This window comes from Gracilinanus agilis, chromosome 2, assembly GCF_016433145.1.
Source record: "Gracilinanus agilis isolate LMUSP501 chromosome 2, AgileGrace, whole genome shotgun sequence".
Taxonomy (NCBI): domain Eukaryota; kingdom Metazoa; phylum Chordata; class Mammalia; order Didelphimorphia; family Didelphidae; genus Gracilinanus; species Gracilinanus agilis.
In genome coordinates, this window is record NC_058131.1 from 230,689,277 (window position 1) to 230,699,725 (window position 10,449).

A 10,449-nucleotide genomic window follows, 5' to 3' on the forward strand; every position below is an offset into this window, starting at 1 on the left:
CCATGGCAGAGGTCCTCTCAGCCCTGGAATTTGGGCCCACTAAAGCTGCCCTCTCACCTTCAGTAACTTAATTTGCTAGCTCCAGACCTGAGGGAACTAGGACTCTGCAGTCACTATATACCACCACTATATTGAATATCACCTTTCTGCATTTTTAAACCATTTAATATACATAAAATCATGCTGCCATTTTTATTAGGTTTCTATCTTTGTTTTATTTTTCACTGGTGAAGTTTTTGAGTGTTATGCCCTAAATCTCATTTTTCTCATAAACTCTGTGGTTTTTATTGCATAATTTTGCATAACTCAGTGATTTTTAGAGATGCATGTTTTGTTATAGCAGAACTGACTGTACTTCTATTCTTGCTATAGCTTTGAAGTAAATATTTCTTTGGAAAACTAAATGTCAATTGGTTGAATGGAATTGGGACTCTAGGCACTTATGGCTAACAAGGGAGAGAAATGCACCAGAATGTGAGTTTGAGCTGATACATTTAGAGAAAGACAGCCCTAACCTCTAATGGGTACCCCTAGACCTGTAATGGTGAACCTATGGCATTCATGCCAAAAAGGGCATGCAGAGCCTTCTCTATGGGCATGCCTACAGTCACCTGCCAGAGTTCATCACTAGAAAGCTAGAAGGACTCGGGAAGGAGCTGTTCCCCTCCCCATCTCCATGTGCCTGAGGACATTCCTGACTTTCCCCACCTCTCTGCCTAACAGCCAATGTGAGTTCTCCCTCCCTCCCCTGTCTGGGGTAAGGGGTGGACCTTGGGGGCAAGGGGAGGTGGGTGCTGGCACTCAGTCTCTAAAAGGCTCACCATCACTGTCCTAGAACCTTGAGGGGAAAATAAAACCTGCCTTGTTCTGGGAGAATGAGGTCAGAGTATTTGCTATACAACACACACAATAAATAGCAAGGTAATTTTAAGGTAGAGGAGATGTTAACAGTCGGAAGGGTCAGGAAAAGTGTTGGAGGTAGAACTTAAGCTGAACTTTGAAGGAAATCTAGGGCTTCTAAGATTCAGAGAAGGAGAAGGAGGACATACCAGGCATGGGGCAAAAAGCACAGAGAAAAGATGGAATATTGTATATGAGAACCAATTAGTAGGCCAGTTTAGTATTTATTCACTCAGGTCTATTACAATTCCTTAACATGATGAATGTCCAGATTTTTCAAATACTAAATCAAAGAGACTCTCCATTTCAGTTTCTTTCTGGTTCATGCCATGTAATTCCTCAGTTTCCAGATCTCATGGAATCCAGTCTCTAAGATGAAGAGTCCATCTGTTTTCCCTTTTTTTTTAACCCTTAACTTCTGTGTATTGGCTCCTTGGTGGAAGAGTGGTAAGGGTGGGCAATGGGGGTCAAGTGACTTGCCCAGGGTCACACAGCTGGGAAGTGTCTGAGGCCGGATTTGAACCTAGGACCTCCCATCTCTAGGCCTGGCTTTCCATCCACTGAGCCACCCAGCTGCCCCCCTGTTTTCCTTTTTAAAAAAAATTCTAGCATGCTTATCACTCCATCACCAAGCATTTATTAAATACCTTTTAAGTGCCAGGCATAGTGATAAGTGCTGGGGACACAAGAAAGGTAAAAACCAAAACCAGACAACCCAGTCCCCACTCTCAAGGTGTTCACAGTCTGAATGGGGAGACATGTAAAAAAAAACAGAAAAAGGAGTGTAAAATTAAAATTAATATTCAATAACTCCAAGTATTATATTTTATAAGATTTATTAATAATCACTTGAAGTAAAAGAAATGAAAGGACAAAAATAAAAGCCTGAATAAAGCCAGCTTTCCCAACTGCAATCAAGGGATTGTTGTTTAAGAGAAACAGCGGGGAGGCCAATGTCACTGGATTTGAGATTATGTAGTAGTTGGGGGTTGAGGTGGATAGAGGAAAGTGTAATGGAGGAAGGGACCAAGATAGCAATGGATGGCTGGGTGGTTGTTTTGTTGGTTGGTTATTGTCCTTCATACTTGAAGAGGACCAAAATGGCATCACTGACAATGTTTTTTGACTTGCATATAAACTGAATTAAGTGAGGCAGAATGGTACAATGCCATCAACCTTGTTCTCTCTTCCAGAATCATCCAAGTCCAGAGACAGGACAAAGTTAGGATGACTGGCAAAGGCCCAAGATGCAGTGGATGACCTTGGCTTCTTCAGGGTCTAACCAAGCTCTCAGCACTCCACAGCACCTTCTTCCACTGGCTCATTGATCCCTCCTGCTCAGAGAATTCTCCACATGCCTGAGGTATATCCTGTATATTTCAAGTTATAGAGAGTTTGAAAATCCAAACAAGGTTTTATATTTGATCCCGGAACCATAGCAAAAAGCAGGTTGGGCTGGACGATTGCTGAAATCCCTTCCATCTCTGATATTTTTTGATAAGTATCTTATTGTTACATAATTCAACATGTTCAAGCAATTAATTCAATTAATTTAACAGGCATATTGAATACCTATCATGCCCATGGCCTCATTCTAGGTGTTCCTAGGGCAGTGATGGTGAACCTTTTAGAGGAATGGATGATATGAGAAATGTCCTCAGGTGAAGGGGAGGGGGGCAGCCTGGCCTTGCGTTCCTCTGGCTTTCTAGTAGCGAACTCTGTGCTGGGGCAATGGCCTGCATGCCCACAAAGAGGACTTTTAGAAGATTAGAAATAGCTCTGGCCTTAGTGTCAGGGGGTCTAGAGGTTCCTCTATCTTCTTCTTTTTTTTATTGCACATCACTCCTTTATTATAATGAACAACAACAAAAAAGGAGGGGAATGGGGGTGGGCAGGGTTAGTACTTATGCTAAAGCTGATGAGGACCCTGGTGGCAGGTCTGTGTGGCTGGAAGGCAGTGGGATGCGGGAGACACATTTTGACATGACTTGGGGGCATTTCACTGCCACAGGATAGAGATGGGACTATAAAATGCTCAGTGGGATGTACTCATCCACCCTTTAGAAATCAAGAATTCCTCTGCACTCTGGTACAGCTTGAGTTCTCTGATGATTACCATGTGGGACAGTTTAATTTTACAAAATCACTAAAAACAACTAGTCTAGAAAGGTCTCTTGTGAAAATAAATACAACAAGTAAACATTAGCACATAATCTCAACCTCCCGGATCCATTTTTCTTGGGTTAGGGAGGAAAAATGATCAATATTTAGATTTTCATTATTTGTTAAATGACAGCTTAAGAGCCCCTGACAGGGCTGCCCTACTGGCAGGAGTGGCTCATAGGAGTAACTGGAACAGCTGCTTCTTTCAACTCCCCACATTGGTCACTTCTTACCATGTCCCCATCCCTAACCCCCAACCAGGTCCTTATTGTGCCAAACCACCCAGCAGGCATTTTGACTAATGTGGTTGAGGGGAGGGTCCACAGGAGAGAAAGGATTGGTCTGAAATAGTAAGGAAATGAGAGAAGAAACCATCAGTCCCCCACCTGCAGCTATCTGTTGATCCCTAAGGGGATGGTCAGTGTATGGAGCAGGCAGGGGAGAGACAGTGAAAAGGGAAGGACGGGCTACTGCTGGCATGTACTAGTGGCCTGCTTTTCACTTCTTGGCCTTGCCTCGGGCAGCCACGGCTGCCATGGCTTTGCGCAGGGTCTCTTCATCCCCAAGGAACTGCATGGGCTTCCTGGGTTCCAGATTCTCGTCCAACTCATACACTACAGGCATGCCAGTGGGCAGGCTCAGCTCCATTATTGCGTCTTCGGACAGACCCTCAAGATGTTTGACAATCCCTCGAAGGCTATTGCCATGGGCTGCAATCAGACCACCTTTTCCTTCCTGGATCTGGGGGACGATTTCCTCATTCCAGAAGGGTAGAGCCTGGGCAAGGGTGTCTTTCAGGCTCTCCCAGGAGGGCGACTGATCCTCGGTAAGATCTGCACAGCGCCTGTCCTTGTTGCTGGTGCTGTAGAAGGGGCGGTTGGCCTCCATCAGAGGTGGTGGGATATCGTGGGATCGTCGCCAGATCTTGACCCTGGCCTCACTGCACTTAGCAGCCGTCCCTGCTTGGTAGAGGCCGGTCAGACCTCCATGATGCCGCTCATTGAGGCGCAGGTCCTCACTATAGGCAGCCACATCTGGTCAGTGGCATCTGGTACTATCCAAAGAGTACGAATTGTTCTCTTCTGGACAGAGGGGAAGCGGATATCAAGTTCAGAGCCAGCATCTCGCAGCGCTTGGCCACCACGCTGGACCTCTCGGTGCCCCGGGGGGCTCAGGTCCACGTCGTAGCAGCCGCTGAAGCGGTCCTCCAGGTTCCAGGCGCTCTCCTCCGTGGCGGATCAGCACGAGCTTGTAGGCGGCCATGGCAGGCAGAGGATGGGCGCAGCGAGTACAGAAGATGGAGGGGATGGGACAGGCGAGCACTCAGGCTCCTCTATCTTCTGACTCTAGCTGTGTGATCTGGATCAGTCAGTTAATCAGTCAACAAACCTTTATTAAGTACCCACTATGTGCTAAGCACTTCAGATGCAAAAAAGGCCAAAAAACCCAGTTTCTGCTCTCAAGGAACTCATAATTGAATTGTGGAGACAATAAATAGCTAGATGTAAATAAGATTTAGAAAGGGAGATAGACAGACAGAAGGATAGATAGAGAGACAGACAGATGGGTAGATGGACAGATGGTTGGATGGTTGGGAGATAGATGGATGCATGTAAGTATGGATGGATAGATATATAGATGGATGGATAGACAGATAGAGAGACAGGCAGATAGATAGATAGATAGATAGATAGATAGATAGATAGATAGATAGATAGATAGATAGATAGATAGATGGATGGATGGATAGATGGATAGATAGATGGATAGATAAATGGATAGATAGATGGATGCATGTAAGTATGGATGGATAGATATATAGATGGATGGATAGATATATAGATGGATGGATAGATAAACAGAGACAGACAGACGGATAGATAGATAGATAGATAGACAGACAGACAGAAAGATAGATAGATAGATAGATAGATAGATAGATAGATAGATAGATATGGCAAAATTGAGATAATCTCTGAAGGAAGACATTACAATTTAGGACGTCTGGGAAAAGATTTTTGCATTTGAGATTTGAAGGAAAAAATGGAAGCCAGGAGATGTAGATGAGGAAGAAGAGAGTTCTAGGCATGGTGGACAGAAAGTAAAAATACCTGAAATCAGAAGATAGAATGTCACATGTGAGGAACAGCAAGGAAGCCCATGTCATTGAACATAGAGTAAATAGAGGAAAGTAAGGTGTGAGAAGACTAGAAAGATAGGGAGGCGTTAGAGACAGCTAAGTGGCTCAGAAGATTGAGAGCCAGGCCTGGCAATGGAAGATTTGGAGTTCAAATCTAGCCTTTGATACTTCCTAGCTATGTGACTCTGGGCAAGTTGCTTAATCTCCATTGCCTTGTCTTTACTGCTCTTCTGCTTTGGAACCAATTCATGGTACTAATTCTAGGACAGGAAGTAAGGATTTTGGGGAAAAAAGAGCAGGAAGTGGTCAGATTATAAAAAGCTTTAAAAGCCAAATAGAGGATTTTATATTTGATATAAAATTATGTTTTATATTTGAAGGTAATGGAGTCACTGGATTTCATTGAAAGATGGTGATATGGTCAGATGTGGGCTTTAGGAAGATTGGTTTGCCAGGTGAGTGGAGAATGAATTAGAAAGGGGAGAGACTTTAGGAGGGAGACAAACTAGCAGGCTATTATAATAGTCCAGATCCAAGGGCCTGAACCAGGGTGGATGCTGTGTTGGGGTAGGAGGTTGGCATAGGAGAAATGTTACCAAGGTAGAAATGAAAAGACTTGACAATTAATGAATTTGGGAAAATGGTAGTAACCTGAATAGTAATAAGAAAGTTAGGAAGAGAGGAGGGTTGAGAAGGGGTGGAAAGGGGTGGAGGGATAATAAGTCCAATTTGGGACATGTTGAATTTAAGATGTCTATGGGTTTAATTTCTGGAAAAAAAGTCTACACCAGTGAGGGGCCTTTATGGGGGAAATGGTGGGTGATCAAGTTAGGGGATCTATTTCTGGTTTGACTCTAAAGTGATGAGAGAGGTTTTCTCACATGACTTAGAAATGACCTCTGCAGGCATCTCTCAAAGAGCATTTTCAAATCAGTTCGGAACCATGGGAGCATTATTTGAGTAAGTTGATGGTCTCCACAAATGATTACTTTAAAGGAGATAATACATCTGGATATTCAATTCCCAATGTATTTTGTTAAAAAACATTTGTCATTGCTTTGTAGTCACATTGAATATCAACTATTTGTTTTATCCGAGGTATGCCCAACGCTACAACAGTTTCATTTATTCCTCGTTTACATTGGAAATGTCACCAACTCTCTAGTCAGTCACCCAAGCATGTAACCTTTGAGTCATCTTTGATTCTTCCCTTACCATTCACATCCAATTATTTATCAAGTCTTGCCTATTCTACCTCCCCAAAATATCTCTTACATCCATCCTGTCCCCACTTTCCCCTCCCCAGTCACTCAGACACACCCTAGTTCAAACTCCCATCGTTTCTCATCTCACGGATTTCAATAACCTCCTCTTCGGAGGTTTCCAGCCTTGCCGATCTATCTTTCTCATAGCCGCAGAATTATTCTTCTTAAAGCACAGGTCATGCCACCTCTCTGTTAAGAAATTTCAAAGACTCTCTGTTGCCTATAGAATCAAATGCAAACTCACTGATTTGCCATTTAAAGTTCTTTACAATCTGGCTCCAACCTATTTTTCCAGGTTGAATTCTATTATAAGGAAATGAGGCAAATCTTTGAATCTTTAGTTAAAGAGAGGATAAAAGTGAGGTAGGTATTAGGAGGAGGAATGAAGGGGATGGCTGAATGTAGGGAAGGAATGAATGAGGGGGTATATTGGATGATAAGGGAATTGATGAGGGTATTCAGGAGAGGCAGCTTAAAACAGGCTAGAGGCTGAGGCTAGAGACAGAGGACACTGGGGGAGTAGGCTGAACCCTTCAAGGCAGGAAAGGTATCCCTATGGACACAAAGGAGTTGGAGCAGTCAGAAGTGTTTAAATCTGCCTTGAGGGCTTTCCCTTGTTAGTTTCTCAAGTCCCTTGAGGGAGGAGTCAAAGGGCTCCTCCCTGCCAGTTAAACTGATGGCAGGAAGTCTCGGGTAAGGGCTTCATGCCAAGATGGTTGCCCGCAGTTCCCTCAAGAAATAAAGAGAAAATAATTCCTTCCCTCTTCAAACCTTGCTTAAATTTTTGACACAATGATTCACCAGAGAGTTTGAGTATGTAACCAAGGGGGTCTTATTGATATTAGGGTTGAATTCAGAAAGGAGAGAGGGATTTAGGGTTTGTATTAGCCGCTAGGGAGAAACTGAAGCTGGGGGAAGGGTCAGGATAGGGTTAGACTGAGAGAGAGCCTGCTCTCCCAGTCAGAAGATTTGGCTGCCTTAAAGAAATGTATATACTAGATCAATAAAATAAGGGATAGGATGATTCAAAGATGTCCTACTTGCCTACAGAAAACTAAACCCACAACGTCTAATCACCAAAAACAAAACCACCCTTCCTCCCGGAGCCCAAAGGGAAAATCAGGTAAGATAATAGGGGTATAATATGGAGAAGGTCAGGGAAAGGTCTAGAGAAATCAGCTAGGTTCAAATTGCCAGAGACGAAATCACAGGCCAAGGCAAAGCCAAAAGCCAAAAGCAGAGCCTCAGTTGGACCTTCCAATCTCTTCAAGCCTCAGGTTCCAACTGACTTTCTCTGAAGGTTCTAAGGCTTAACTGCCAGGGCAGTTTACAGTTGACTCCTTGCCACAGCAAAAGCCTCTGTTGCATCCTTGCATTACAATACCAATCACATTCCTTCATGCATTCTATGTTCATTCAAGTCAAACTAGCCTTATTGTTGTTCCCTATACACACATGCATTCCATCTCCCATCTTTTCACCTTTGCACCAGCTGTACCCCATGCCTGGAAGACATCCATCCTTCCCCTGTTTCTTAGCTACTTTCAAGGTTCCTTGTAAGTCACCCTCTGAGTCCTCCAGCTATTATTAAGTCTCCATCCCATGTTACTTTGTATATATTTTGTAAATATTTTTATTAACTTGTATGTATACTTGTTTCCCTGATAAATTCTTGTTCAGGGACTCTTTCTATTTTGGTCTTTGTATTCCCAATGCCCAGCTCAGAGTTTGGCACACAGCAAACATTCAGCAAGTGGGTACTTGCTGAATGTTTATTAAATAAGTGTTGCTCATTCCAGTGGCAAATATATGAAAATGGATTGAGTCTATGCTTTTTTTTTTTAAATCCTGACCTTCTGTCTTAGAATCAGTACTATGCATTGGTTCCAAGGCAGAAGAATGGTAACAGCTAGGTAATGGGGGTTAAGTGACTAGCCCACAGCTAGAAAGTGTCTTGATTTGAACCCAGGACCGCCTATTTCTAGACCTGGCTCTTTATCCACTGAGCTACCTAGTTGCAGACCCCCAAGCAGGTCATTGATAAAAAGAAAGGGTTTGTAGCCATCACAATATTTATAGCATCACGTTTTCTGGTAGCAAAGAATTTGAAACATAAGTTGGAGGAGTGATGCATGAATGCAATGAAAGGTTCCTGAGCTTTAAGAAATGATCCATCTAGAGAAGCATGGAAAGACAAGAACTGATGCTGAGGGAAGAAGTAAGCAAAGCCCAAACCCATTATACTATACAGGTCAATAACCACAACAGTTCAACTAGAAAGAACAACCACTATAAAACAATAAAAAGTGAATATTATAAAATTACAATGAATTAACTTGTCCCAAAAGAAGAGCTATGAGAAGATCTCTTCTTCCGACTTCTTTACAGAGGCCAAGGGCCCACAAGTGTGAAACGCTACTGTCAGATTTTGTTTGGTGGATTGACCAATTTTGCTGATTTTTCTCTTTAAAAAGATTTTTTGTTACATGGAATGGCTCTTTGGGAGGGCAAAAGGGGTACAGTAAGGGGAAGGTTTAGGCTATATATAAAAAATATAGCAATAAAAATTTATTTTAAAAATTATCAAATGTGAAATGCCTAGACATTAGTGATTGTTCTGCTTACCCTTGATGTTCTTTTTGCTGCCACCGTTCCTAAGGACCTCATCCTTGCCCCCAGTGCCGGTTCTCAGAACTGCCAAGTGCCTTTTCCCAGAGAGGCCAAGAAATGGAAAAGAGCCAGTCAAGAAACCAGTGCAAAGAAAACATTTCCTTGGACCTCTTGGGATCATCCTACTATATTTAAAAGTTAATGGGTCTCAGATGCAAAACATATGGAATTTTTTTTTTTCTCGCAAGGCTGTGGAGCTCAAAGTAAGAGTTTGTGGCCATCAGGAACTGAGAGGGAGTTGAGGCAAAATCCTACCCACTCCGTCCAGTCTCCCCATCTTGGTGAAAGCAGTGCCAGAGTAAGCAAACAGACCACAAGGCTCAATTTTTTGTAGTTCTGGTCAGTGTCAGTTGTCAGGATGAATGTAAGAGCATGATTTTTTTGTTTTTTTGGCTAGGGAAGGAATCCTAAGTGTAAGTGATCTTATCCCCCCAGAAGTTCTAGGTGAATAATGGTATGTCCATCTGTATTCTGAGGTCTTCTTGCTGAGGTCATTTACCCCTGATCTATTCCATTGATCCACCCCTCTGTCTCTTAGCCAGTACCATATTGTTTTGATGACCACTGCTTTATAGTACAGTTTAAGATCTGGTACTGCTAGGCCACCTTCCTTCACTTTTTTTTATTATTTCCCTTGATATTCTTGATCTTTTGTTCTTCCAGATGAACTTTGTTATAATTTTTTCTAATTCTATAAAAAAGTTTTTTTGGTAGCTTGATAGGTATGGCACTAAATAAGTAAATTAATTTGGGTAGGATTGTCATTTTTATTATGTTAACTCATCCTACCCATGAGCAATTAATGTTTTTTTCAATTATTTTGATCCAGTTTTAATTGTGTGAAAGGTGTTTTGTAGTTGTGTTTATATAATTCCTATGTTTGTCTTGGTAGGTAGATTCCTAAATATTTTATATTGTCTAGAGTGATTTTAAATGGAGTTTCTCCACAGAAGAAAAAACATTTGCTTGATCACATGAGTCAACGGGGGTATGATTGGGGAATGTAGACTCTAAATGATCACTATTGAAAATATTAATAATATGAAAATATGTCTTGATCAATGATACATGTAAAACCCAGTGGAATTGCTCATTGGCTATTGGAGGGGGTGGGAGGAGAGGAGGGAAAGAACATGAATCATGTAACAGTGGGGAAATCTTAATTAATTAATTAATTGAATTTAAAAAAATAAATGGAGTTTCTCTTTCTAACTCCTGCTGCTGAGTTTTGTTGGAAATACCTCTGAGTTCTTCTGAAAGCCATGTTCTTCACTAGGCTATTGCGCAATTCTTCACTGAGCTTTTGGACAA

General features: G+C 42.2%; 1 pseudogene; it reads right to left on the reverse strand.

The window, feature by feature from the left end:
* Positions 1-3,561: 3,561 nt before the first annotated feature.
* Positions 3,562-4,326, reverse strand: LOC123234977 (annotated as a pseudogene).
* Between the last annotated feature and the right edge of the window lie 6,123 nt (positions 4,327-10,449).